Here is a 27,187-nt window from a genome sequence, read left to right as displayed (position 1 = left end):
GAGGTTTGTCAAGGATTATGGTAACATTGTGCACCCCTTCACTTCGCTGACTTCCAGGAAGCAGCCACGAAATGTGATCTGGACTGACGCCTGTCAAACGGCCTTTGACACCCTGAAAACTGCAATGTGCACAGCACCTATACTCCAGGCACCCGACTTTTCTAAAGAATTTGTTGTCCAGATGGACGCTTCAGAGCATGGCGTGGGGGCCGTTCTAGCTCAGGTGAATGAAGAGGGCCGAGACTTGCCTGTAGCCTTCATCAGTAGGAGGTTACTTCCCAGGGAACAGAGGTGGAGTGCGATAGAGCGAGAAGCATTTGCTGTGGTCTGGGCGCTGAAGAAGCTAAGACCCTACCTGTTTGGGACTCACTTTCGGGTTCAGACAGACCACAGGCCCCTCAGATGGTTGATGCAGATGAGGGGTGAGAATCCAAAGCTGTTGAGGTGGTCCATTTCCCTACAGGGGATGGACTTCACGGTGGAACACCGCCCTGGTACAGATCACGCCAATGCTGATGGTCTGTCCAGATTTTTCCAACTTAGTGATGAGGACTCCCTAGGTCAAGGGTAGTTCTCCGCACATTTCAGCTGGAGGGGACACGTGTTAGACCTGACATCATTGGCTTGAGTCTCTCCTCCATTTTTTTCTGTTTGCCTCCTCTGTTTACGATGTTTTTGCTGGTATATTGCTTTGGGCACTGTGCCACTGCTGATCAGTGCCACAGTGCAAGTGCTCCCTATGTAAAACTGCTGTATTGATTGAATTCCATGTTTGGCTTATTTGGTTTACTGTCAGTCCCTAGTCCAGTGCACCAGGAGTGCCAGGGCTTGTAAATACAAATGCTGCTCGTGGGCTTGCAGCACATGTTGTGCCACCCAGAAGAGCAGCCTAGTAAAAGTATGTCTGAGGTTCTGCCATTGCTAGACCTACGTGCAGTCTGGTACTGTCACGCTGACTGCGCAAGTACACTTACTTGCCAGTCCCTAAACCTTCCCTTAACTTTATGTCAGTCACCCCTATGGTAGGCCCACAGGCAGGGTGCATTGTAAGCATAAGGTAGGACAAGCCTGACCAAGTTGGCATGTCCTAATAGTGAATTACAGCCATATTTGTTTTTCACTATTGTAAGGTAACATGCTCTCCATTAGTTAGAATGGGCTGCCGGGGTTATTAATGCTATAATCCTAGCTGGCTCGGGGAGCATGGTGCAATGTCGAGTTTGGTATCCCTGAACTCGGGGTTTAATTACGCATCCGTTTGTGTGGATGGTTTTTGAACTCTGGGTTTGAAAATAGCACTTTTAAAAAGTGGCTATTTTCTTGTCTAACTATTTCTGGTTTCTGCTGGTTTGGTGTGTGTGTGACAGGAGCTGGGTGGCTCCAGAGGTCTGAGTGAGTCAGTGTGGGATGAGTGGGACATTTGCATTGAGAGTAGGGGGAGAGTAGTTCCTGATAGCCTGCCCTGTCTGATACAATGCTGGCCCCACCTCCTGTCAGGCGACTGATGACTCTGTGCCTGCCATGGACGATCCTGGCCCCACCTCCTACCAGGAGGCCGATAGCTCTGCTCCTGCCAGTGACAATGCTGGCTTCACCTCCTGCTGGGCGTCTAAGGACCCAGCCCTGCACAGTGAATAGGCGAGGTGCCTCTGCCTGGCTACACCCACAATAGACCCAGGATGTGGGGAAATTCCCCTGCACGGACAAAGGGATCAAAGCCAAAAAGGGGTATAAGAGAAGGACCCCTGAACCAAGAATTTAGATCACTTCTGACAAGGAACCCTGAACCAAGGACAAGAAGCCTGCTGATCCAAGGACTTGCCTACCCCTTCTGCCAGTGTGCTGTTTGTTGGGGGAATCCTGCAGTGCTTCTTTATTTTTGCCAAGGAACCAGGAGAGAGGAACTGAGTGTGTACTCTCAAGGTTTGCTAAAGAAAATCTCCACGGGCTGGAAGAGTGCCAGCCTCCTGTTGAAGTCACAGGGTTAAAGGACTTTATCTGCTAAAAGTGCTTGTTGCTGGAACTTGAGAATCCAGCACCTCTGAACGAATCCAGCAACCTCGACGCCGATGGACGCCGCCGAATCCACCTCGACATCGTGAGTAACGGCTCCAGTGTCCCGCTTCCTTGACGCCGGCCGCCGGGCCCAATCAACGCCAGCAGCAACGCCAGTGAGTAGCGAGTTCGGCTCCAGCTCTAAGTGACCCCGTGTCTGCACCGCTGCTGATCGCATCGACTTCGAGCCCTCTCGACGCCGTGAGCGCTGCTCACTCTTGCAACATCATCATCGACATCGACGACGACGCCGTATCCTGCTTTCCCTCGTGAGCGCTGCTCCTGCCTGACATCTGTCGACGCCGCTGCAGATCGCCCCGACTCCGAGGCCAGATCGACGCCGAAGAGGCGACGCCGGACATCTCGACGCCGCTGATCATCGTGTACTTCGCTTTTCCAAGGTACTGTGTTGTGGGGGTCTGTGCGACTCCGGGTTCGACGTAGCGCTCCTCGCGGTTGACGCCGAACCTTTGGATTAACTTTGCCTCGACGTCGTGTGACTCCCGTGTGGGTTACATTGTTGCCAAGAACTGTGTTTTCAAGAAGAAGAGTTGCTTTTGTTGCTAAAGACTTTGTGCTAAGAAGAAACTACACTTGAACTATTATTTTTCCTTCCAAGAGTATTTATTAAGATTGTGGTATATTTTTGTCGTTATTTGGTCTTGTGCTAAGCCTTATATAAAAATCCTTATTTTTATAATACTACTGTGTCGTGTCCATTTGTAGTGTATTCACTTTATTACTGTATATGGTCATAAATGCTTAACGCACTGCCTCTGAGATAAGCCTGTCTGCTTTGCCAAGCTACCAAGGGGGTGAGCAGGGGTTATCTAAGTGTGTGATCCCCTTGCCCTGACTAGAGGAGGTGAGTCCCTATTTGTCAGAAGTGTATACCTCTGCCAACTAGAGACAGCCAAGTCTAATAGTCCCCATCACCGGGATGGCACTCAAATGGATAGAGTCCTTTCTCACTGGACGCACGTTCCAGGTTTGGGACGGCGAATTCCACTCGGCCACACTCCCACTCACCAGCGGGGTTCCTCAGGGCTCCTCCCTGAGCCCCACACTTTTTAATGTGTATATGGCCCCCTTGGAAGATGTGGTAACACCATACGGGATAAAAATCGTGAGCTACGCTGACGACACACAATTGGTCGTCTCCCTCTCCCAACTTGACGACCACCCAGACAAATTACCAAACTGTCTCACAGAAATTCACGGGTGGATGTGTGAATCGTCATTAAAACTCAACGGTTCCAAAACGGAGGTGATGCTCATGGGCAAACAATGGGCGACCATCCCCCCGGCAATTTGGCCAGACGTGTTCGGGGAAATCCCCACCCCGAAACACGAAATCAAGACCCTCGGAGTCTGGCTAGAACCCGCCCTCTCAATGAAGACCCAAGCGGCTAAAACCGCCGGAACCTGTCTCGGGCTTCTGCGAACTGTTCGCAAAATTCTCCCCCTCCTACCGCCTGTGTCCAGGAAGCTACTTGTACAGGGCCTCATATTGTCACGGCTAGACTACAGCAACTTGGTCTACCTAGGTGCGCCGGAAGCCACCTTAGCGAGACTGCAAAGAACCCAGAACGCTGCAGCCCGCCTAATCATGAGCGTACCTCCTAGAGTATCCGCTAAACCCGCCATCAAGGCGCTGCATTGGCTGCCAGTCCGCCAAAGGGTGGAGTTTAAGGCCATGTGCACGGCCTATAAACTAATTAACGGATCGGGACCTGCGATCCTTAGGGGCCTGGTCACCCCCTACATTGCACCAAGGGCCCTACGGTCGGAGAACGAGCACCTGGCCAACATCCCTAAATTTAAGAGAACACGCACTGGAGGCCGACGTTTCTCTGTCAAAGCGTCCACTGGTTGGAATTCTCTCCCACGCTCCCTCAGACTGGAGCCCAACCACCTGACATTCAGGAAAAAACTTAAAACCCTTCTATTCCCTAAATAAACCCTCCACCTCTCTCCCCCTCAGTAGGACTCAATGTTAACAGCGCGGGGATGCCCTCGGGTCACCAGGCGCTATACAAATTGCTAAATAAATAAATAAAAATTCCAACTTGAAACCTCAGCACCCCCTTCACCAGTACCCCTTTATCAAAAGGCTTCCTATCCCACTGACCCTGTATCCTCTCTAATCCTGGTACCCCATAGTCCCATCTCACCTCCTACCTCCTGTACTTGGCTGTTTTTCTTCTGCCTCCTCCTGCTGTTTATCTCACTTCTGGCACCCTTCTCCTCCATTTGCTCATTCTAGCTCAGGCCCCACCCTCCTCCCCTCCACATTCCAGCTCTGACCCTCTCTCCTCCACTTGCACATTCAGGCCGTGGCCCCCCTCTCCTCCACATTCTAGATCAGGCCCCCTCTCCTTCACTTGCATATTCTAGCTTAGGCCCCTCCTCTCCACATTCCAGCTCAGACCCCCTCTCCGCCACATTCTAGCTCAGGCCTCCTTTCCTCCACTTGGACATTCTAGCTCTGGCCCCACTCTCCTCCACATTCTAGCTCTGACCCCCCTCTGCTCCACATTCTAGCTCAGGCCCCCCTCCTCTCCACTTGGACATTCTATCTCAGGCCCCACTCTCCTCCACATTCTAACTCAGGACCCCCTCTCCTCCACTTGCACATTCTAGCTTAGGCCCCCTCTCCTCCACATTCCAGGTGAGACCCCCTCTCCTCCACATTCTAGCTCAGGACTCCTCTCCTCCACTTGGACATTCTAACTCAGCCCCCCCTCCCCTCCACTTACATTCTACCTCTGGCCCCACTCTCCTCCACATTCTAGCTCTGGCCCCCCTCTCCTTCACATTCTAGCTCTGGCCCCCCTCTCCTCCACATTCTAACTCAGGACCCCCCTCTCCTCCACTTGCACATTTTAGCTTAGGCCCCCTCTCCTCCACATTCTAACTCAGGACCCCCTCTCCTCCACTTGCACATTCTAGCTCAGGCCCCTCTCATCCACCTGGACATACAATCTCAGGCCCCACTCTCCTCCTCATTCTAGCTCAGGCTACCTCTCCTCCGCTTAGACATTTTAGCTGAGGCCCCCCTCTCCTCCACTTGCACATTTTAGCTTAGGACCCCCTCTCGTCCATTTGCACATTCTATATCAGGCCCCATTCTGCATGAAGCCCAATCACCCCTCTGACTTCCCTCTAACGCTGTGCCTCTTGGTTCTCTCCCTCTCTCATGTAGACATGTCTCACATATTTCAAATGTTCCTACTATCTAGTGTCACTTTTGATCCCACTTAGCCCACTGTCATGTCTCACCTAGGGGCCTCACTCCACCTGTTTCCCCAGCTCACCTTTCTCCCCACTGCCCCACCACACCTCTATCCCTCTTGACCCACTGCCCCATCTCACCTCTGACCGCCATCCCCACTATATCCCATGTGATATGTTCCCCACCCCCTGCTGTCCTGTCACACTTCTGGCCCCCTTTCCTCTGTAACTGCTTTGCACCACCATCCCAGCTGCCCTATCTCCCCCTGCCCTCGGTATTTTCTCTTCCCCCCCCCAGCCCAGTGACCACATGTCACAGAGAGACACCCTCTCCCTTAGAGGTGTGCATTGCAAGCTGCCGCCTGCCCCTGACTCTCCTACGGCTGCCTTCCACCACTGTCCCCTCTCACCTCTAGTCCCACTCCCCCCACCCTCTTGCTTCTGTGACCCACCTCACCCCAATCCTATCTCATCTCCTGGCACAACCCACCTGAAGAATAATGGCACCTCTGACCCCCAATCCTCTGCTGTCACAATTCATCTAAACCCCCCCTTCTTCGCACTGTCCTGCCTGTCAAAGGGCCGACCCTCCATATCAGCTCTTTCCCCCTCAGCCAATAATAGCCCCATGTCACCTCTGACCCCTTCCTTACAGAGTGTGTCTCCTCTTACTCCTCTTACGCGGTAGTTCATCTCACCTCACACCCACCACTCCCACTGCCGCATCTCACCTCACACTCACCATTCCCACTGCCCCATCTCATCTCACCTCACGCTCACTACTCCCAATGCCCCATCTCACCTCACGTCCACTACTCCCACTGCCCCATCTCACCTCACGTCCACTACTCCCACTTCCCCATTTCACCTTTTGATCTGGCCACCTCCCCTGCAGTCCTGTTTTACCTCTGTCCCTCCTCACTGAACTGTCTCACCTCGCCCCACAGCCTCCTGTCGTCCACCTCCACCCGCTGTCCCATCTCACCTCTGGCTTCCTTCCGCCGCTGACCTCTATCCCCTCTGGCCCTTCATTTCACTGTCCTTACTTATCTCTGATCCTTCTCCATCACGTTTGACCCCCTTCTCCCCACTGCCCTGCCTGCCCTTTTGAAACCCTACTTGTCCCCTCTCACCTATGACTCCTTGCCCATAGCCTGTCCTCATCTGACCTCTGACCCTCTCCCCACTTGTCTTTGTCTCCTCTGACCACCCTAGTAACATTGTGCACCCTCTCTCTGTTTCCCTGTCCCACCCTGCCCTCCTCCACCTCCTGCTGTGTCCACCAGACCACCCCCACCTGCTGTCCATCTCTTCTCTGGCCTAACCTTGCTCTGTTTCACCTCTGCTCCTCTCCTCCACGCGGCGCTGTGCCTCCTCTGCCACGTAACTACTTAGCCCTGTCTCACTATCTGTACCCTCCCCTACTTCCTCTAACTTCCGGCCCAACCACCAACTGCCCCATTAACATCTGGACCAACTCCGACTGCTGTCCCCGACTCACATCTGGCCCACGCCCCTGCTCTCGTATCTCACCTTTCTCCATCATCTTTCCTGCAGCCCCATCTCACCTTTGACCTCTTCTCATTCTAACTCTTGTTAGTGGTCCCCTTCCCAGTGGGCCAGTCTCAACTGTGGCCTCAAACACACACTATCCTCTGTCACATCTGGTCCTCATCACGCCACTGTTCGGTCTCACCTCTGGCTTCTCTCGCATCTCTGGCCACTGTCTCCCTTGCCGTCTAATCTCCGACTGTCTGCCCACTGGCCTTTGTCTCCTCTGGCACTCTTCTCTCTGTCCTGTCCTGCCTAGCCTCGGGTGCCTTGTCTGCCCACTTGCCCCTCTCTTCCCACTGTCCCATCTCACCTCTGACCACCCCTCCTCGGCTGTCTCCTCTCACTTCTGACCCCACCCACAGCATCTACTCCCACCTCGTGTTCCCTCTCCCCTCATAGCCCTTTGTCTCTTCTGTTCATCCCCCCGTAGACCCCTCCTACATCTGAACCCACCTTACACTGTCTGTCTCACCTCTGCCCCAGGCCCCTGTGCACCACCTTACACTTCTGCCTTCTGGGATCCCTACCCCCTCCCCTGCTGTCCAGTCTCACCTCTTACCCCCTCCTTTCTCCCGTGTCATCTCTGGTGCCCTGCCCCGTTGTCCACCCCCAACCCACTGCGTGCTCGTCTCTGGCCTCCCTCGCTCTTGTCGCCTCGGCCTCTCTTCCCCTATAGAGCAGTCTCATGGCTGCGTCACTTTCCCTTAGCCCCGGGCCTGATTTTGCCCCCTCCCTCGCTGTCCCTGCTGAGACCAGCCCTCCCTCCCCCCCCTGTCTCCGCTTACCCCAGTCCCATGTCCCTGCGGCCTCTCACACCTGCACAAAGGTGTAAGATTTACTACATTTTCAGAGAGGGACATTTTCCTACACAAGGTGAGGTATGGAGCAAGTGATTATGCACACAATGCATGACCTGGGGAGTGGAGTTAACCCCATCTGGGATTCAGGGGTCATCATTATGTGTGATGAAAAGCAACATACAAATTAGTGTAAGGTCAGGCAGAGACGTTAAAACAATACTGACTGCAGACTGAAGCACAAAAAGACGCTGAGGTATATGTGTGTCATATTGTGTGCGGATCAATCTCGGTTCTGTCAGAGGCCCCCACTCCCCTTCGCCCCCCCTGCCCTCTTGAGGCCTGCAGCGAGTCTGGACAGGTGGAGGCTTCTCAGAGCCCTGTTCAGCTCTGACCTGGGCACACGAGATCCTAGTGTGAGCACAAGTACTCTTGAGGTCAGAGTGCGGCCTTGCATGGGTGACAATAGTGCAAGCACTTTCACGAGGCTTCAGACTAGAGGAGCAGGTTTATCAAAGGTCTTTCTCATGCATATTAAATGTCGAAACACATCCATCAATTTTTCAAATTAGTCCATATTTTAAGAGCACAAACATATTGCAGGTTATAATCAGAATTAAAAAGTGTAAATAAAATACATTTTCCGGTTTGTCTGTACAACGTATATCTGTTTGTTTAATAAACCCCCCCCCCACACACACCCCAACACTCATCAGTTTCTAGTAAACCCTCCACTCACATGCTCTGTCGCGCCTGCTCCTCTTCTGTACTCAACTGTGGGCCCCACATCTGGGACACCCCCTTTTCCCTCCGCCTCTCTTCCTCTCACTATCTGCCGATTTGTCTCACTTTTGCGCTGTTTTTACTGTTGATTTTCAGAGATTTCGAGCTGGAAGCGATGGAGTGAAGGCGAAACAATAAGTGCGTTTATGATTCCACTCAAAACTCATTGAAAAGAAAAGCCACGAGTCCATAAAACGTACCTCAAACAGAAGTAACCAGCCCCCAGAGTCCCAAGAGTCACCTCTGCTGAACACCTCCGCTCAAGAAAAGCCAAGAAATAACAGCGGTTGCGATGGGCTTTCATAGAGTGCAGAGATTATGATGCCACCTGTGACGTCAGCTCCAGGGGATGCTTCAATGTGTGCAGGAAGCTGGTGACCTCACAACAGAATGTGTTTTCAGGGTAATGCCATGGCGCCTTTGTGACGTAGACGTGAGCATTCCATCCAAGTGGCACATTCCACTGACACTGGGAGGGACATTGATGTGACATTGAAAGCAAAGAAACTCAAATATGTTTACACATTCTGTTAATGTTTAAAATCATGATTTATTTTCAGACACATTTTATTAAAGTTGACGATATAAAATAACAGACCTGCTAACCTCTAAAGACTTTCAACCACGTGAGAGTATCGGGGTGCTTTTGTCTTCGGTTGTGCCCTGGTAACGCGCAGGCTCGGATTTGCAGGTAAGCTGGCGTTTCCTAATGGCTTTTGCCAAAAATGTGAACAACCTGCCAACACGTCCAACCCTTCTCTCACTGGGCCAGGCAGGTATCCTGAGTCACCAGGCTGAGGCCTCTGATGTGTTGAACGTTTCACTATTTGGCATGAGCCAAGACCTTTTGATTTTATAAAATTATATGTATAATATACTTACTTCAAGGGGCTTTCAGCCACCTCTCTTCATCTAGCGTTCACCACAGCTTATATAATGGGGCAGTGGGTCAACCTATTGAAGCCACTGATAACCTCACTTAGAGTGACTGCATTTTGATCTCTATCCCTATGAGCACATCCACAGACAAGGTAGTTCCCTTCGGTGGCAGTATTTTTGTATTTTTACTTTATAATTACTTTAGTCCTGCCATTGTATTTACAGCCTGATGTGATATCAGGATGCTTTATATCAGATGAAAGAACATGGCACATTTCAAATTTATCAGTTCTTGTTTCCTGCCAATGAATAACAGATAGGTCCACTTGAAAATTTACCAAAATCTTTTTACTAAGTATTCAGTACACAAACCAAAAGCTTCAATATTATACAATGTTTGAAGTTTTTATTAATTTAGCACAGTTACTTAAAACCATTGCTATAAAAGACAGCATTAGCACATTTCTAAAAATCAGCATTAACACATTTGACATGTTAAAAGATAGAGCTGAGAAACAGCTCTCCAGGCTTAGTGTCCATTATGCTTATAAGGAAAACAGTCTTATGGTTGCCGATATAAACATTTTGCTAAGCTAGACCAAAATAAAAAATAATTAAAACAAAGGGTGCTAAACCACAGGGGCAAAAAAATCTGTAATGAGTTTTTGAGGGGGAGAGGGTAGGAGAGCGGGAGCCGAGGAAGGTAACGGAAGATTGTCCAAGAGTCTCACACATTTTCCAGACCTTGCAAGCACTTGAGTGTCAGTAGACACAAAACAAAGGGCCGAAGCCTCCCAGCATTTCCTAATGCCCCATCTTATATACAAGGGTTTAAGGAGAGACTTTCTTGGGGCAGCTAGGGCCGGGCAACAACACAGGAGATGCAGCCATGATTCAGAGTGGTATTTGCACAGTCTGCAGGCCCCCCCCATCACTTGTTGGAGCCCATCTGTTAAAGGCCGTCGAACGCAGGCCAAGAAGTTGCATGAACATTATATTCTTCCGTGCCACAATGTTTACATTTCCCTGGAAATAAGCTTGCGGTTTCCCGGGAAGATACGAAGAGTTCAAGGGGAGCAAAATGGTAGATGTTTTTACGGAGTGCAGATCCATACGATGGGAAATTAATTTGACCTGCCTGTTGATGGCATTTTTCCAGGCTGAGTATGGAATAGTATCTGAAAAAAGAGATGCGTTGTCCATCTCTAGCACTCTTATGGCCTTTGCAATCTGGGTGTTCCAAGGGTTGCCAGGACTGGAAAAAGTTTCTTTTAACTGGGATTTTAAAGTATTGTCGCCAGCGTTTAATGTCCTTATAAAAATTTTCAGGGTATCGGCCTCGCAATGAATTGATTGTCTTTGTAGTCCCAGCTCTAATCGTAGTCTAGCCCGCTGAATGAAACTTGGAAGGTGGAAGATTTTTTATTTTTTTTATTTTTTTGTCCTCATACGCCAAAAATGATATTCTCTGAGTAAATAGTTCCAGCCACCCCTTGCACTGTAGCAGGGGAACCCCTTCTTATGCTCTGATGATCTTTATGGCTCTTTCTGCAGACACCCAATGCGTACCTCACGGTACTGCAAAGTATAGATTCAATTCAGTTCTACCAACTTTCCAGGCCCTTGAACTGATCTTAGGGTGACCCACTCTGCAAAAAGGCATAATCATTGGACAACATCGTTCACAACCTATCCAGCCAATTAATACATGGAATCCAAAAATGCTTCCTTCTCTTCCAAGCTACCTTATCCAATCTGAGTGTATGCCTAATTGCCCTAATCCAATCTAGATATAGCGGTGCAGTAGCACTCACCCGAAGTTTACATATCTCTCTACGAGCAAGAATAATTAAATAAAGAGATAATTTATTAATGTCTTGAGGCAATTCCTCATAATTAGAAAAAATCCAAAGAAAACTAATGATACACCCACCTGTATATCATAATTGAAGAGCTCTTTCATTCCTTCTTCTATTTCAGACAAAAAGTTCATTAGCGCAGGGCAAGTTAAAAACATGTGAAGGTCGTCTGCCTTTTCCTGGTTACACTTTGGACAGCATGGAATAGGCCCCTTAAAAAATTTAGCCAACCTGGCCGGAGACCGATATACTTTATGGAGAGAGAACAAATAATTTCGCTTTAAATTGGCAGGTGATACTGTAACATGAAGCAAATCAAAGGATACTTGCCATAAGTTGTGCAAGTCAACATCCGAAACTTGATCCCTTCAAAGTTGTATCGGCAGACAAAACTCTCCATCTTCTCCTTCCAGGATTGTCCAATAAAGCAGTGATGTTTTTATTTTTCTTGCTTTCTTCAATAAGAGTTCCTCCAGAGCTGAAGTAGCGCCAATTTCCACTGCCATAGCCTGAGCCCAACTTTTAATTTGTAGATATTTGAATTTAGATAGATTGCTATCCGTAAGATTAGAAATCTCCTCCCAACTCAAGAGGGCCCCTTCCGGCATTAATTGGCCCCAAGATTTAATATTTGCTCTCCGAAGCGCAATAGTCAGTGAATCTTTAGTCCACTCTGGAGAACCTGGTGAGTCCCAAATTGGAGCCAACGCAGAATAATATGAGATATTTAGCACCCTTCTTACTCTGGCCCACGCATATGCCATATTTCTAAGGACTTTTAAAAGCACCTTCTTAAAAAAACGTGAATCACCAAACTTAAACAAAAATCCCTGAGTGCCTCCCTGGATCTCAGATAACATAGTCTGAAATATAAAATCTGTTTCCGTCCCTGCTGGTCAATCAAATAACCTTATTCCCGCCTTAATTAATAAAGTCCAGGCATATATTCTTAGATCTGCAGCACATAACCCTCCTTTGCCTTTCCTTCTCCGGAGCTTCTTCCATGCAATCCTTATGCCATTTGAAGCCCAGATGAATGAGTTCCATTTAGCTTGGATCTTACTTAATCTGGTTTCCTTAAAAGTAAGTGGGATGTTTTGAAATATGAAAATTATTTTAGGTAACAACATCATTTTAATAATATTGACTCTTCCAATTAAGGTCAGAGGAAGAAGTGACCAGCCTTTTAAAGATTCTGCAATTTCCCTCTCAATTTTTGCTAAGTTTTTGTCTGCCAATTGGTGTATGTCCTGCGTAATTTGTACTCCCAGATATCTGATTTCATGTTTTAAAATTGGATTTGGAGTTAGAGGTGTTATGTTCCAGCACATGCATTCTGATTTAGACTGATTAATCTGATATCCAGAGATTTGACCGAACTGCTCTGCTGCACTATAAATTAGAGGAATTGCCTTAATAGGGGCTGATGTATATAACATCAAATCATCCACATATAGAGAAACTTTTTTCTCCCAGTTATTGTGTTTGAATGGTAAAATATTCTGGTCTTGTCTAATATATTCAGCAAATGATTCAATATAGAGGTTGAAGAGCAAGGGTGAGAGAGGGCACCCCTGTCTTGTGCCTCTTTAAATTTTTATGGGTGATGACAGGCTTCCATTTATAAATATTCTAGCTGTTGGAGCCGGGTAAAATGCGGCTATAGATCTACAAAAGTTCCTACCCAAGTTAGACCTTTCTAAGACTTTAGCAAGAAATTCCCAATTAACGCGATCAAAAGCCTTAGTGGCATCTAATGTAATAACCGCCAGAGGGATTTTGTGAAGGGAGGTAACATCAATTGCACCGACTAGAGCTTGTGTAAGGTCTTGTATGGAGCGTCCTCTAACAAATCCCTTTTGATCTAAATGTAGTAGACTACCAACTACCCCATTTAATCTCTCTGCCAATATTTTGGCCATAAACTTGTAATCTGAATTAAGCAAAGAGATAGGTCTATATGAGTCGCACTGCGATAGAGGCTTCAGTGGTTTAGGGATAAGAACAACTATAGTTTGTTCCAAGAAGCAGGGATTTTACTGCCTTCCTCAAATATAAATGTAAAGAGCTTCTGAAGAACTGGTGTAATTACCGGAGCTAGGACTTTATAAATCTCAGAAGGCAGCCCCTCCGGACCCGGGGCCTTACTTCTTTTAGCAGAGTCTATTGCCATAGCTATTTCAGTCAAGCTAATCTCTCTAGTTAAATTCTCAGATGTCTGATCATCTATCCTGCGAACCTGATATTGGTTAAGCCATGTCTGAATTAATTCTTGGTGCGGGACTAAATCCTCTTTGTATACTTCATCAAAGTGTTGGAAGAAAGCCTGTTCAATGTCAGCACTGTTCTCTGAAATCACATCAGTATTGCCCAACTGTACTCCTTTAATACAATTCCTCTTCTGTTCTTTCTTTGCCTTCCAGGCTAAGAGCTTTCCGCTAGCTTCGCCATATTCAAAGTGAGCCAGAGAGCTAGCCTGCCATTGTTTCCTCAGTCTTTCATCCAATATCTCCTCCAGTTGCAGTTTGCATGCTATCAGATCTTCTTTAATATTGGCTCCTGCTACTGAAATGGGGTAAAATAAAGTCCCTTCTAAGATCTTAACTTTTGACTCAATCTGCGAGATCTGCGCCCTATATGTTTTATGTTTAGCGAATTGAACTGCCAGTAGCCGCCCTCTCAGAAAAGCTTTATAGGAGTCCCAAACAATGGGAAGTGTAGCTGTGCCTAAATTAATTTTAAAGAACTCATTTTATTCAACAAGCAACTTCTCTGTTACCTCTTCTTCCAGAAGAATACTCCTATCTATGATCCATCTTTTGGTGCACTGTGGGCCTGACAACTTAAGAACTAAGGAGACAGCAGAGTGATCTGAAATATGAGCTCATAGATGTTTTACCTCCTCCTCTTGCTCACATAGCTGTTCTGAAATTAAAAAAAAATCTAATCTGTATTTATGACGCAGTTTCTTATTATGGAAAGTAAATTCACTTTTGGTGCCTGATTTCCTCCTCCATATATCATTCCAGCCAAACTGGTTGATTGCATTTAATAATAGAGATCTAGTTTTAGGATTATGAGAGAGCTTAAGGTTATATGATTTGTCGAGTTGTGGGTCAAGCACTAAATTAAAATCCCCTGCAAAAATTACAGGATCCTCAAAATCCAGGAGCTCAACCAGGAGTTCTTTAAGAGGGAATGTATCATCTAAATTCGGACCGTAACATCCTACGATTGTAAATTTATGTGAATAATGTTTTATTTTTGCTTTGGCCCATCTCCCTTTTTGATCAGTTCTTGAGTCTAATAACGTAAACTCAGGATTAGATTTGATCAATATAGCCACCCCTTTATTTGAAGTTTGCTGCGAAGTTGTTATCACGTGCTGAATCAATTTTTTCTTAATACACATGTCTCTTAACTCTTGTTCCGTTGAATGCGTCTCTTGTAAAATGAAAATATACTCAGGCGCATCTTTTAAATATTGGAATATCCTCTCTCTTCTGTGTTTGACTCTTAGACTATTTACATTCCATGACATGATCTTAATATATGCCGACAAAGCTATCCTATCCTGCGACATTTTATATTTATTAAGTGTGAACGACTAAGTATCGTATTTGGCGATTTGGAGGTTTTTTTTGTTTTTTCTCCCACATGCTCCCCACCCAGTGCCCTGACCCCCCCCCCCGTACAGACCCTCCCGTGCTCCCCTGGAGAACCCCCCTCCTTTCTCTTGGCCTACCTCGGGCCATTGAGGCTCCATCCCCGGATGTCCGGATGGTTTAAATGTTGATATAGCTAAGAAGAAAAAAAAGAAAAAAGAAGAAAAAGTATATGCTAATTACATAATTAGACTTTTAAGAGTTTGCTATTATGTCTAGTAATAGGTCTGTGAAATGTTATGTTATTTGCCTTGCTCCCTTTTATTGTCATCTGTGAGTAATTGGAGATACTCTTCTGCCTCATCAAGCCTTTTGAAGACTCTCATTTTATTTTTGTACATCACTTTTAAGGATGCCGGAAACTTGAGTTGAACAGTAGCGCTGAATTGTTTAAAGGGGTCAAGTAGTTTGCCTAGACACTGTAATTGAAGATACATCCGATCTGATCTGAAATGTAATCCCATCCACTGATACAGAGCTGCTTTTTAGTGCCCTAATAATTATCTCTTCTTTTAGGGTATAAGTCAAAAAGTGAACTAAAATCTTCCTAGGTCTACTTTTATTGGGATTTAGTCTGAATGGATCCCTATGGACTCGTTGGATGTCTCTCATTAATTCTTCTTCTGAAAGCTCAACCTGGGTTATTTGTTTTATTAGTTTGACCACAAAATATTTCCCCCTTCGGCCCCTTCCTGAACTTTCAGGAGGCGCAAATTATTTCTCCTTTGCTCATTTTCTAGGGACTACATTTTTTTTTGATACCCCTGTTCACGCTGTATGAGATCTTCACATTTTCTAGAATGTTGAACAGCGAGTGATTTGAGGTCTGTTACCGTGGACTCCAGTACAGTAGTTCGGGCAGCGAGTAACTCAAACTTTTTTCCAACTTCTTACAGTACAGTTTTATTTCTTGCTGATTACTCTGTGAAGCTAGGAACCCAATTTTAACCTCATGACTTAAGGCTTGTAGCATTAGTATTACGGACTGATCCGTGGCCAATGTAGCTGAGGGAGTAGATAATGAATCATCCCCACTATTACTTGTCGGGGTACTGACCAGCCCTTTCGGCTCATTATCCTTAATTTCAGAACTCTGCATTGTACTGTGCCCTAAAACCCCTATCTGCTCCAGACCTTGATCTGATTCTAAGTCTTCCAAAAGCTGATATTTATTAGATGTTTGGAGCCCCCTTGAGGGCTCTGGTGTTGAGATCCCGCCGGAGTGTTTGAATTCCAATACCGCAGGCACAGATTTAAAATAAGCCTTCAATGACGGTGGTGGTTTAACCTTTATAACAGGCTTCTGTGCTTTGGAGGTATTCTTTTTTCCAGCCTTTTTAAAAGATTTTGTCTTAGATTTAGCCACCGCCGATGGTGGAGTATCTATAGGTCCGTTTACAACAACCTGCTTTCCACCTTTGCTTCTAAGCGTGTACCCGGAAGCCTGGCTTCCTTGAGTCTCTCTTCCTGACATGTGCGATGAAGAAACTAAAGACACTATTCCTCCATCAACAGTGTGGCTTTTATTTTTCCTATTAAAAAAGTTTCGGAGCCCAATGCATTGTGGGTTAGGTAGTTTTGTTTGTGTGATTCCAAAATCTCCTCCAAAGTAAGAAAGTCTGTATCCAGCCCTTCTCCCTTTCCTGAGTTCAGAGGCCGGCTCAACCCAACGGTTAAGGCGGCCTTAACCGTTGGGTTAAGGCGGTCTCACCTTTGCATTGATGATGGGAATACGTGTTGTGAGGATAGTAACGTCTTCCGCCGCATCTGAGCCAGGTGCCTTCTCCAGAATGACTCGACTGCCAGACACACGAGAACGAAGACAAAACCTGGATACCACTTCTGTTTTTTCCGATGGAAAACCACACCGCAACGCGTATGCTCTTGACTTCCTAGGACTCTGTCAGCCGCTGTGCACTCCGAGCCGCCCAGCCCCGCCTTCCACTTTGCATTCGTTACCGCGGCTCCAGCCGCGATTCCTGAGTCTCTACCGAGGAGTGAGTACAGGACAGTAAGCCGCTGAAAGCATTTTAATCTTGTGCAAAAAAGTGCCCTCGATGTTCAAAGGGCGGAGAATGGTAAAAAAATAGCTACTTCAGAGTATTAACATCGTGAAAAGCCGCCCGGACACCTAAGCCTCTGGAGCCTCCCGACTAGCCACGTCTGCTAGCCGCCATGTTTTCCTCGTGTTTCGTGGAAGATTTTTTTGTAGGTGGAGATTGGGCGAGATCAAGACTAGCAGGGCATGCGCCGGGAAAGGCCTGATGCCCGTAGGTTAAGGCAGGAAGAAGAGTAGCTTTAATCACCTCCCGAATGGCTTCTGCAGAGGGACTGCTCAGGGACAGGTTCTACCGGGTAAGGGAGTATGTAATTGCTCCTGCTCTCTTTTGCAAGGCAGCTAGGTGAGCTGTAAGTCTAGACGTCTGGTTGAACCAGACTCCCGGTTAATTATATTTTATGGTTGTATTGATCCTGGCAGGCCCAATGTTCCACCTTAAACTTTTCTTATTCTTACATCTGCCAAATATCAGTACCTTGGTCTTTGCCTGATTGATTTTCAGTGCATTAGCGATGTTATATATATGGAGCTTACTTAAAGCTCGTTGGAGACCCGATTTTGCTTGGTCCATTATTACAATATCATCCGCGTATTGTAATATGTGCAAAGACTTTTTAACAGGGCCCAGTTTTGGCGTGAGAAGATTGCTATTCTCTAGGAATGATCCGAGATCGGCTGTGTAAAGATTGAACAAGAGGGGGGCAAGAACACAGCCTTGCTTTAGCCTGTCTTCGACAGTAATTCTTGAAGAGACTGTCAATGTGAATTCGTAAATGTACAATTCTTCAGAATACGTTTAATTTGCACTCAATTTTACCAAGGAATCTTTAATAAACTTTGCACAGGGAGAAAACTGACCTTCATTGTGTATAATTTGCAGCACTTGTAACACTCTTTCATTCTTTCTTTCTTTCTTCTTTCTTTCTCCTTTCTTTTCTTCTTCCTTGCTTTCTTTTACTCTTGATTTCTTTATTTCCGCCATTCAAATCATTCTTTCTTTCTATCTTTCTTTCTTTCTTTCTTTCTTTCTTTCTTTCTTTCTTTCTTTCCCCTTTCTTTTATTCTTCCTTGCTTTCTTTTACTCTTGATTTCTTTATTTCGGTCATTCAATTCTTTCTTTCTTTCTTTCTTTCTTTCTTTCTTTCTTTCTTTCTTTTCTTCTTCCTTGCTTTCTTTCACTCTTGATTTCTATATTTTGGTCATTCAATTTTTTCTTTCTTTCCCTCTTTCTTTCTTTCTTTCTTTCTTTCTTTCTTTCTTTCTTTCTTTCTTTCTTTCTTTCTTTCTTTCTTTCTTTCTTCCCCTTTCTTAATTCTTTCTTGATTTCTTTAACTCTTGATTTCTTTATTTCCATCATTCAAATCTTTCTTTCTTTCTTTCTCAAAGGCAAGAGTCTGCTAGGACTGGAGATCGGAGGTGCCTTACGTATGTATGTATGTATGAAGTCATGCAAAACCTAAACATTAAAGGGGCTGTCTTTTAAATGTGATAGTATGAAACTGCACGATGCAACCTGCTTCATGTGAATTGGCATAATTAACGTGAAATTATTTTAGCAACACAAGGCTAATGGATGTAGGCCTGCTACTCTATTGATCCATGGTGTTGTACAAATCACTATGAGATTGCCTGGCTGTTGCACATTGTAAGTGTAAAGGTCCAACTGGCAGGGTTTTGGTCATTTGGCTTTGCAAGTGTAAGCTGGAAATCAAGCTTCGTATATCAGTGCAATGTGTATTTCTGGAGCAGAGTGTGCAAAGGTCACTGGTGTTACACCTATGGAGCCCCAGTAGGCCTCAATGCATAAATACAGTGTCTTTGGCATTATGTGGCCTGTATCTTCCCTATGTGCCATTTCTGTGAGGCATTCATGCAATGCAAGGTATAAAGTAATGTTGTACTACTGTCTAATAGTTCACATGCAGGAATGCAGTGTTAGCAGCATTACACCTTCCATGCTTATGACGAGCTCGGCTCAGCATGAGGCACAGTGGATCTGTGCTCATGACGAGCTGAGCTCGACATAACTGCTGCGGCCCTTCCACGCGCGTCTAATTCCCCGCCTGTGCGGGCGTTCTATGGGAATGGGCGGAGTCGTGACGAGCCCAGCTCATCATGAGCACAGCTCCACTGTGCAGCATGACGAGCTGGGCTCGTCACGAGCACCACGGCTCCGCGCGCGCAGCCACTCCCCCCCCCCGCACAGCGGGGGAATCAGCCCCACATGGAAGGGGTTAAAGGACATTACACTGCTCACCTACTGGTGGGGTAAGTTAGGCTGGCTAGATCAACGCAGTCACTCTTGCATCAAGGTATAAGGGGCCCTTTTTTATTCTCATCGAAGTTCTTGCACAGATGTGTTTTGCTGCATGCATACACACACTCCTGAGATCCATTTATATATGTTGTATGTGCGCTGATTAATGCAGCCCAAGGAAAATTAGTGTACATACAAGTGAATATATTAAGGTGATCATGGTATTGTTACAACTGTATACCAAATGATTAATGCCAGATTACAATGTTTTTGTCTGAGAAAACATTTATGACGTTTATAACATCAAAATCTGTCAGGAGGGAGCCACCCACCCTTCATGTATGGAGTGGCTACCTGATGCAGAGAAAGTCAAGTCTGCAATGTGTGCTGCCTTGTGGAACTCCAGAGAGTAATTTAATGCAGTAACACAGTAGCTGCACTTGTTTACTTTATCAATGCTCAATCATGATTGTGACAAACATTGCCCGCACCTTGCATGATGCTAGATCAACACCAAAAGGGTACATATCTGGACCATGTCTGAAATGAATTACTGACACATTGTCAGCATTGAGAATTTGAGGTTGATCCTTGAAATTAACTGCTTTATTCAAGCTACAGGTACAGCAACATCCTACCCACAGGACCACCCACAGCAACTAACTATGGTACTTAGCAACAGGGACCAAGCACACTCTACATTCTAGAGCCAGATGAAGAGGATGTTCTACAAGGAATCAATGGCTAGCATACAGCAGTACATAGGGCAACTACCACACAATTACTGTTACTGGTGATATGATTGTTACCATATTGTGACAAACTTCACATATTGTACACCTACAATGTCAGTTTCACATGCTGGATTCAGAGATGTCTTTGCACTGATAGTGTATTATCTATATCTCTATCTCAATATTTGGTGTTGGTCTGGACTTGCACTTTTAAGGGTATGACAATGTCAGCTGACTTTTGGAAACACCATGTACGTTGATGTAATATGTGTTTACTTTCACTCCCTAGATAACATGACACCAGACAGGGCCAGAACATTTGAAGGCAGACGCGACGATACAGGCACACTTGTAAGATTGCAAAGGCCTACAGGAGGATGGCTGCTAAATACCAGCAGGTCCCAAACCCAGACACCAGCAGCCCCAACAGGATCAGAGGGTACCATACAGCAGCCACATCTGAGTACCCAGGCCACAGCAGGACCTTCACATGTGACAAACTTGCCACATACCACATTACAGGCCACATCTGGACCCTCTACCCTACAGACCAGCTGTGCAGAAACAAGTACATCATCCTACCATTATCGGAAGGTGAGACAAATGAGATGGCTGAACCACAGGATGGTAGGCTGTAACCAGGACCCTCCGCAGCGCCCCGATGCAGGGCGCGAACTGACCATGTGTGACCCCCCCCCTCTTATCTCCACAGCCTCCCCAACTCCCAGGATGGACAGGAGAGGAGAAATACAGCTGCGACGAGGAGGAAGAGTGCGGGCCCTTCAACTGGGCTGAAGGTCCGATGGAAGAGGAGGAGCCACGTACTCCAATAAGAGGCGGTATCGATAGCCCCCAGGTGTGTTACTACACCGGAGGAGCGGACAGTGAGAAGCAGCGTGGAGGAGTGGAGTAGAAGAGAGAGCTGGATCAGCGAAGAGAGCTTAGCCGGGACGGAGAGGCCGGAGACAAGGGAACTGAGTGAAGCACCTATCCCCCGAGAACCAGCTGGGATGGAGGAGCAGTCGGGACGAGACGATGGGAGGAAAGTCAAAGAGTCGGAGAAGCCAGGAGGCCAACACCACGAGCCGCCCAGCCGTACACCAGGAGGGGTACGGCTATCAGAGGTGCGTAATCGCTTCCTGGGCTGGTTGAGAAAGAAAGGCAGACGCCTGACCTAGTTTAAAGTATAACCCTTATCACCCCGGGAATCCTGCACAAAACCCCCTCTCCCCTTCACGACCTGCCTGTTCTTGCACTTGAGGTTTCCCGCACTTCCCATACCCTGATTACAGATGAGCAATATGCGTGTGTACTGATAAGTGCCTCTCTTCTGTTTTCCCCGGTGTCGGAGGAGCGCGGGACATAACGGAGCCTCAGGAGCCCTGCAGAAGGAGGAGCCCCGTCCGCAGAAGGGAGGAGGGAGTACTCCGGAAAACCCGGCAGGAACGCAGTCGATCACCAAGAAGAGGAGCGGCGAGAAAGACCTGTACAGATATATTGCTGGAAAAAATAAAGCCGAGTAAAACCAAGACACGTCTCTTGCCCCTTCCTGGCCCCGCGGCTACATAGGCATTGAAAGGGAGCAGGCCAGCCTAGGAGAAATCTTGCTGACTATCAGGAAGGCTATGGAGCAGATTGCTGGGCACATTTATGCGCTCTCCCTCTTGCCATAGACTTTCCTGGTTTTATTTGTTTAGTTATAGTTATAGGATTAGTTACAGTTAGCATAGTATTAGCTAGGGTTTAATATAGGTATATTGTAGTTAAGTGTTAGTTGATAAATATTTTAATAGGTAGTCATTTATAAGTCTGTTTATATAATGTTAGGTTTCTAAGTGAGTGGGCGGTTGATAATTAGTGTTTTTAAATATATATATATATTCACTGAAAAAAACATAGATTTCACACATGTTATAGTTAGCTGGACATTTCACTCATACAAAACCATTGAAATTCCCCTGTTATAGTTAGTTCAGCTAACTATAACTTGCGCGCCCGCAATGCACTGCTGATGACGTCACATATTACATCACTCATGACATGGTCAGTGACATCACTCATGACATCACTGATGACATCTCAAATGACATCACTGATGACATCATCCAGTGAATGTGTGTCTTTCTGAACAATACATATTTTTATATATGTATATCTAAAGGTCGATGGAAGAATAAATGGGTAAATAAGTGACTAAATGGATGTTTTTTTTGTAAAATTGATTGTATAACTGACTTATTAAGTGTATCTTAGTGAATACATGTATTAGCGAGTAATGTTTAAATATGTAAGTATCTGTATCTGTGTCTCACTTTGTGTATAAGTGGCTGCATGGGTTGGTGAGTAGCTACATGAGTGTATATATGGGTTATTAGTTGGCTTTTTGAGTATCAGTATGAGTGTCTGTATGGTTTCGTGGGGGTATTACTTAGCGCATAGATGCATGAATGACTGACTCACTGTTTGTATGTGCTTTGAAGACAGCATGTGTGCAGGACTGTATCGTGGATGAGTGTGTGTATGGGTGTGTTAGTGAGTGAATGTCTCAATAGTTTCTTTATGAGTAACTACATATGTTTTAAACTAGTTTATGTGAGTATTGATGTATATAAGTGAGTATATGTGAGAGTGTGAGATTGGAAGAGTTCCTGTATAAATTAGTATGTGTTTCTATAAGTGATTGTTTAAAAGAGTAAGTATGTGTATGTTTCTGTAGAAGTAAGTGTAGTGGTGTGTGTATAGCTGTATATGCAAGTAAATGGATGTTTGATAGTTTATTTGCATGTGTGAGTATGTGTGTGAGTAACTCTATGGATGACTATCGGTGTGTAACAGGATGTGTAGGTGTATGAGTACATATGTTGAGTGAGTACATGTATGAGTGACTATATAGAACTGTTGGTGAATGAGTGGATGTGTATGTACATGTTGGAATTACTGAACAGGTTGTTGTAACTGGTATTGGTATCTCCATTTTTTTGAAAATTGTAGTTTCTATTTTTGAATGGGTGTATCAAAGGTTATATTACGGTGAGAAGAGGTCTGCCACTCTTTCACAAGGAGGATGTCATTAGTGATGTCATTTGAGATGTCATGAGTGATGTAATGAGTGATGTCACTGACCTTGTCATGAGTGATGTAATATGTGACGTCATCAGCAGTGCATTGCGGGCGCATGAGTTATAGTTAGCTGAACTAATTGTAACTGAGGAATTTAAATGATTTTGTATGAGTGAAATGTCCAGCTAACTGTAACATGTGTGAGAGCCCCTCCACCCAATTGTAAAAAAGCCCCAGGGTGTGGCGGTCCCCGGGGCTGGTGGGCCTGAGAGCCCCCTCTACATAATTTAAATAAGGGTGGCGGTCCCTGGGGCAGTGTTGGGGGGATTGGGACCCCTCACACAATTTTTTTACAAATGCCCCCGGGATTTGCTTCCCCCGCTGGGGGCTAAAGAAAAAAGAAATTTAGGATCAGCAAGATGCGCGCAGGATGCACACATCCCGCGATGTTTTAAAAAAAAACACATTTTGTTTTGTCCTTGGTGGTCCTTGGGGACCCCTGAGCAAGCCTAGGGGGTCAGGGTGTTTCTACCCTGCCCCCTTTGCGTATTTTGCTCACTTGTTTGTCAGTTTTCTTGTGCCTTGGTTCTACAGAAACACAAGATAGCTGCCAACACTTCCTGGTTTGAAGTGTTGACAGACAGTTGACAGCCAATTAGCATGCAGCTCGTGCTTGTAAGGGTATGCGGATGATCCTGGGAGGATACGCATACCCTACTTCGTCCATAGATATATCTATGATTTTACTTTTGATTTTCTCAGGAACTACTGCACGGATTTACACCATTTAACAAAAAAGCGTGATCTGTGAACCAAACTCTACATTTTTGCCAAATTTGATGTAATTCCGTTCAGCAGTTTGGGCTGTAGCCATGTCTAAAGTTCCCAATGGAAAATTGCATGGGGAAAACACGTTTTGGGATCCCCCTTTTTTCTCGGCCCCCACTTGACGAAACACCCCGAAACTTTCAGGATAGGAGCGGAGCGCCCCGTCTTCTTGGAGAATTTCGCGAGGATTCGTCAACCGGCACCAAAGTTATTCCAAATAGAATGTTGCGGATTTCCTATGGAAACTAGGTTCTAACTATAACTACCTACTGGTTATATATATATATATATATATATATATATATATATATATATATATATATATATATATATATATATATATATATATATGTATATATATATATATATATATATATATATATATATATATATATATATATTACCTACTGGCGGTCGCCAGTAGGTATATATAGTTAGGATTTTTTCTCTATGGGACTTTTGAAAATTCTATGTCTGTGGCTGAGGATGCTCATATATGTTGATACATGTCTTCCAGCGGCTGCGCGTGAGCGGATTTGTTTTTATTTGCTGCGTGATGTCTGTTAACGTTCGATTCGAATGAAATCAGGAAGTGTTGACCGCCATTTTGTCACTGCGAGTAAATATATTGTTAAAAATAATTGTTATAAATTAATCCGTATTGATAAACATTGTCTGCGCCATCTTGCCTTTTTTCCAATGCCACACTTTTGTCGTGCACGGCAGCCATTTTAGATGCCTTGACCAGACCCACTCTCTGCACGCCGCCGATCCTCAGCATGGCTCCCCACCCTCGCAAGCATCTCCCCCACGCACTGGTCACCCCCGCTCTCTCTCTCATGCATGGGCCATAAACCTCCCCCCATCTGCGCTGCTCTTCCCTGAGAATCACACCGTGTGCCCGCCCGACACCTCCCTTTCACCCTATTCACTACCGCACCCTCTGACACTCCTCTTCCTCTGTGTCCGATTGTCCAGGCCGGTCCCAGGCTATCACCTAGCCCTGCGGATGTAGTTTATGGCCCCAACTGTAAAGAATCACCCCTCTTCAAAGGAGTTACAGTAGGTCAAGGCCCCCACCCCATGAGATCCGTCACACCACACGCGTTCCTACTATCTGATAACGATCCTGTATTGTGATTGGGGAAGGGATTCTCACTGTAAGGGTGTGTGGGACCGAGCCTGAAGCGGAAGATTCCAGGGATGCCTTTTTGTACATCAAAGTCTTCACAATTATGTGTCACATTAAAAATATATAGCACTCCAACAAAGTAGTAGGATTATAACACTTTAATAACTTATAAATATATACAACGCTCCAACAAAGTGAACACGTTAAAAAAAACATTTTAAACAACTATTTACATGGCAGCCTGCTGCAACATCCATCTCAAAGCATTCACTGTCCGCTTGATACTGTCCTTGCCCCTCCTTCCCCGGAGTAGCAACAATGGGCTGCTTTGGTCTGTCTTTTAGTTGGGTTATAAAAAGCCTACAAAATCCGTCGGCCTGTGAGGTGGCGTCAGTAGCGGACCGTTGTGCGAATAGGCCGAAGGCAGCACAACGCGCCGAGATCCGGACGGCACCCAGGTGGTGTCCAGCAAGTTGCCGCACTGGTCTGGCCATCCTACAATGCTGCGCCGAAAAACGGCGTGGGGCGCCCCGGGGGGGGGGGAGGCGGCGCGAACGGGCCTCCCCCGCCTCCCCAGGTGGAGGCTCCTCTGCTGCAGTGGGGCGCCCCTTAGCGTTTCAGTCGCCATTCAGCTGAATGGCGCCCGCTCTTTCGGCATTGTGCCTCATCCGCCATTCAGCTGAGTTGCGCCCGCTCTTGCGGCTACAGTGTCTCGCCCACCATCCAGTTGAATTGCGCCCACTCTTGCGGTGCAGCGATAGGCGGCTGCCACAGGACTCTCAAAATGGCGGCCGGCTCTTTGGATTTGGGCCTGGTCCACTAAAATGGCCCTGGGACACATTTGAACTCGGACATTTGCCTGCTAGGGCATGGGCCCCATTCCCGAAAGAGTCCCCTCAGCCTTGAAGATTCTACAAAAGTCATCGGGGCCCCTGACTCCCGCAGGCTTCCGGTGGGGAGCGGCTGCCATGATTGCTTGCGGAATCGCCACGACGGAGCCACAAGATGGTGGTGCTCTCATGCTGACGCCAGCTTCAGTCTGAAACATCCAGAAACACTGTAGACTACCAATTCGATGACTTCCCGTGGAGCCCCAACATGACCCGGTAGGGAAGAACTTGCCCTCCCCTCTTTTGACTGATGGTTCTTGTTGCCTGTCCCCTCTGTTGTCATCTAACGGAACCTTTTTGGACTGCCGAGTGAGAAAAAAAAAGGTGGGGCTTTCATCATTTGGGAAAAAAAAAATGTTTCAATCCAATGAAAAGTGTTATTTTTAGGTCATATGATCAAGCCTTCCATCATTAGGAAACCAAAAGTAAAATGAACCAATGAAAAGTTTTATAAACAAGTCACATGACCTGTTATGCGGCTTTGGGCTATAAAAAGCCTACAAAATCCGTTGGCCTGTGAGGCGGCGTCAGTAGCGGACCGATGTGCGAATAGGCCGAAGGCAGCACAACGTGCCGAGATCCGGATGGCACCGAGGTGGTGTCCAGCAAGTTGCCGCACTGGTGTGGCCATCCTACAATGCTGCGCCGAAAGACGGCGTGGGGTGCCCCGGGGGGGGGGGGGGGGGGGGGGGGGGGGGGGGGGGAAGAGGCGGCGCGAACGGGCCTCTCCCGCCTCCCCAGGTGGAGGCTCCTCAGCTGCAGTGGGGCGCCCCTTGGTGTTTCACTCGCTATCCAGCTGAGTTCCGCCCGCTCTTGCGGCTACAGCGTCTCGCCCACCATCCAGCTGAATTGCGCCCACTCTTGCGGTGCAGCGATAGGCGGCTGCAACAGGACTCTCAAAATGGCGGCCGGCTCTTTGGATTTGGGCCTGGTCCACTTAAATGGCCCTGGGACACCTTGGAACTCGGACATTTGCCTGCTAGGGCAAGGTCCCCATTCCCGAAAGTGTCCCCTCTTTTGACTGATGGTTCTTGTTGTCTATCTCTTCTGTTGTCATTTAACGGAACCTTTTTGGACTGCCGAAAGGGGTTCTGGTCCGACCGCTGGTTGGTGGAGACATTTTGATTATATCCTGGACCTGCCCGGCCTCGCCCAAAATGGCGCCGGTATAAATGGGACTCGTAACTCCTTGTTGTGTACTGGTTGCCCAACCTTGATATCACGAGATACGTATGCAGTTTTGAAGCACATGGCGGGCGGGGACGAGTACTGATTGAACATTTGGACATCCCTATTGATATTAAGTTCTGATGTGTTATTGATTACTGTACTATTGAAAGTTCGAATTAACGTCACCCATGGTACTTGCCCGCAAATGTATATCTAGATAATTTTATCGTA

This window comes from Lissotriton vulgaris, unplaced genomic scaffold (assembly GCF_964263255.1).
Source record: "Lissotriton vulgaris unplaced genomic scaffold, aLisVul1.2 SCAFFOLD_406, whole genome shotgun sequence".
NCBI classification, from domain to species: domain Eukaryota; kingdom Metazoa; phylum Chordata; class Amphibia; order Caudata; family Salamandridae; genus Lissotriton; species Lissotriton vulgaris.
This window is presented reverse-complemented; position numbering follows the sequence as displayed.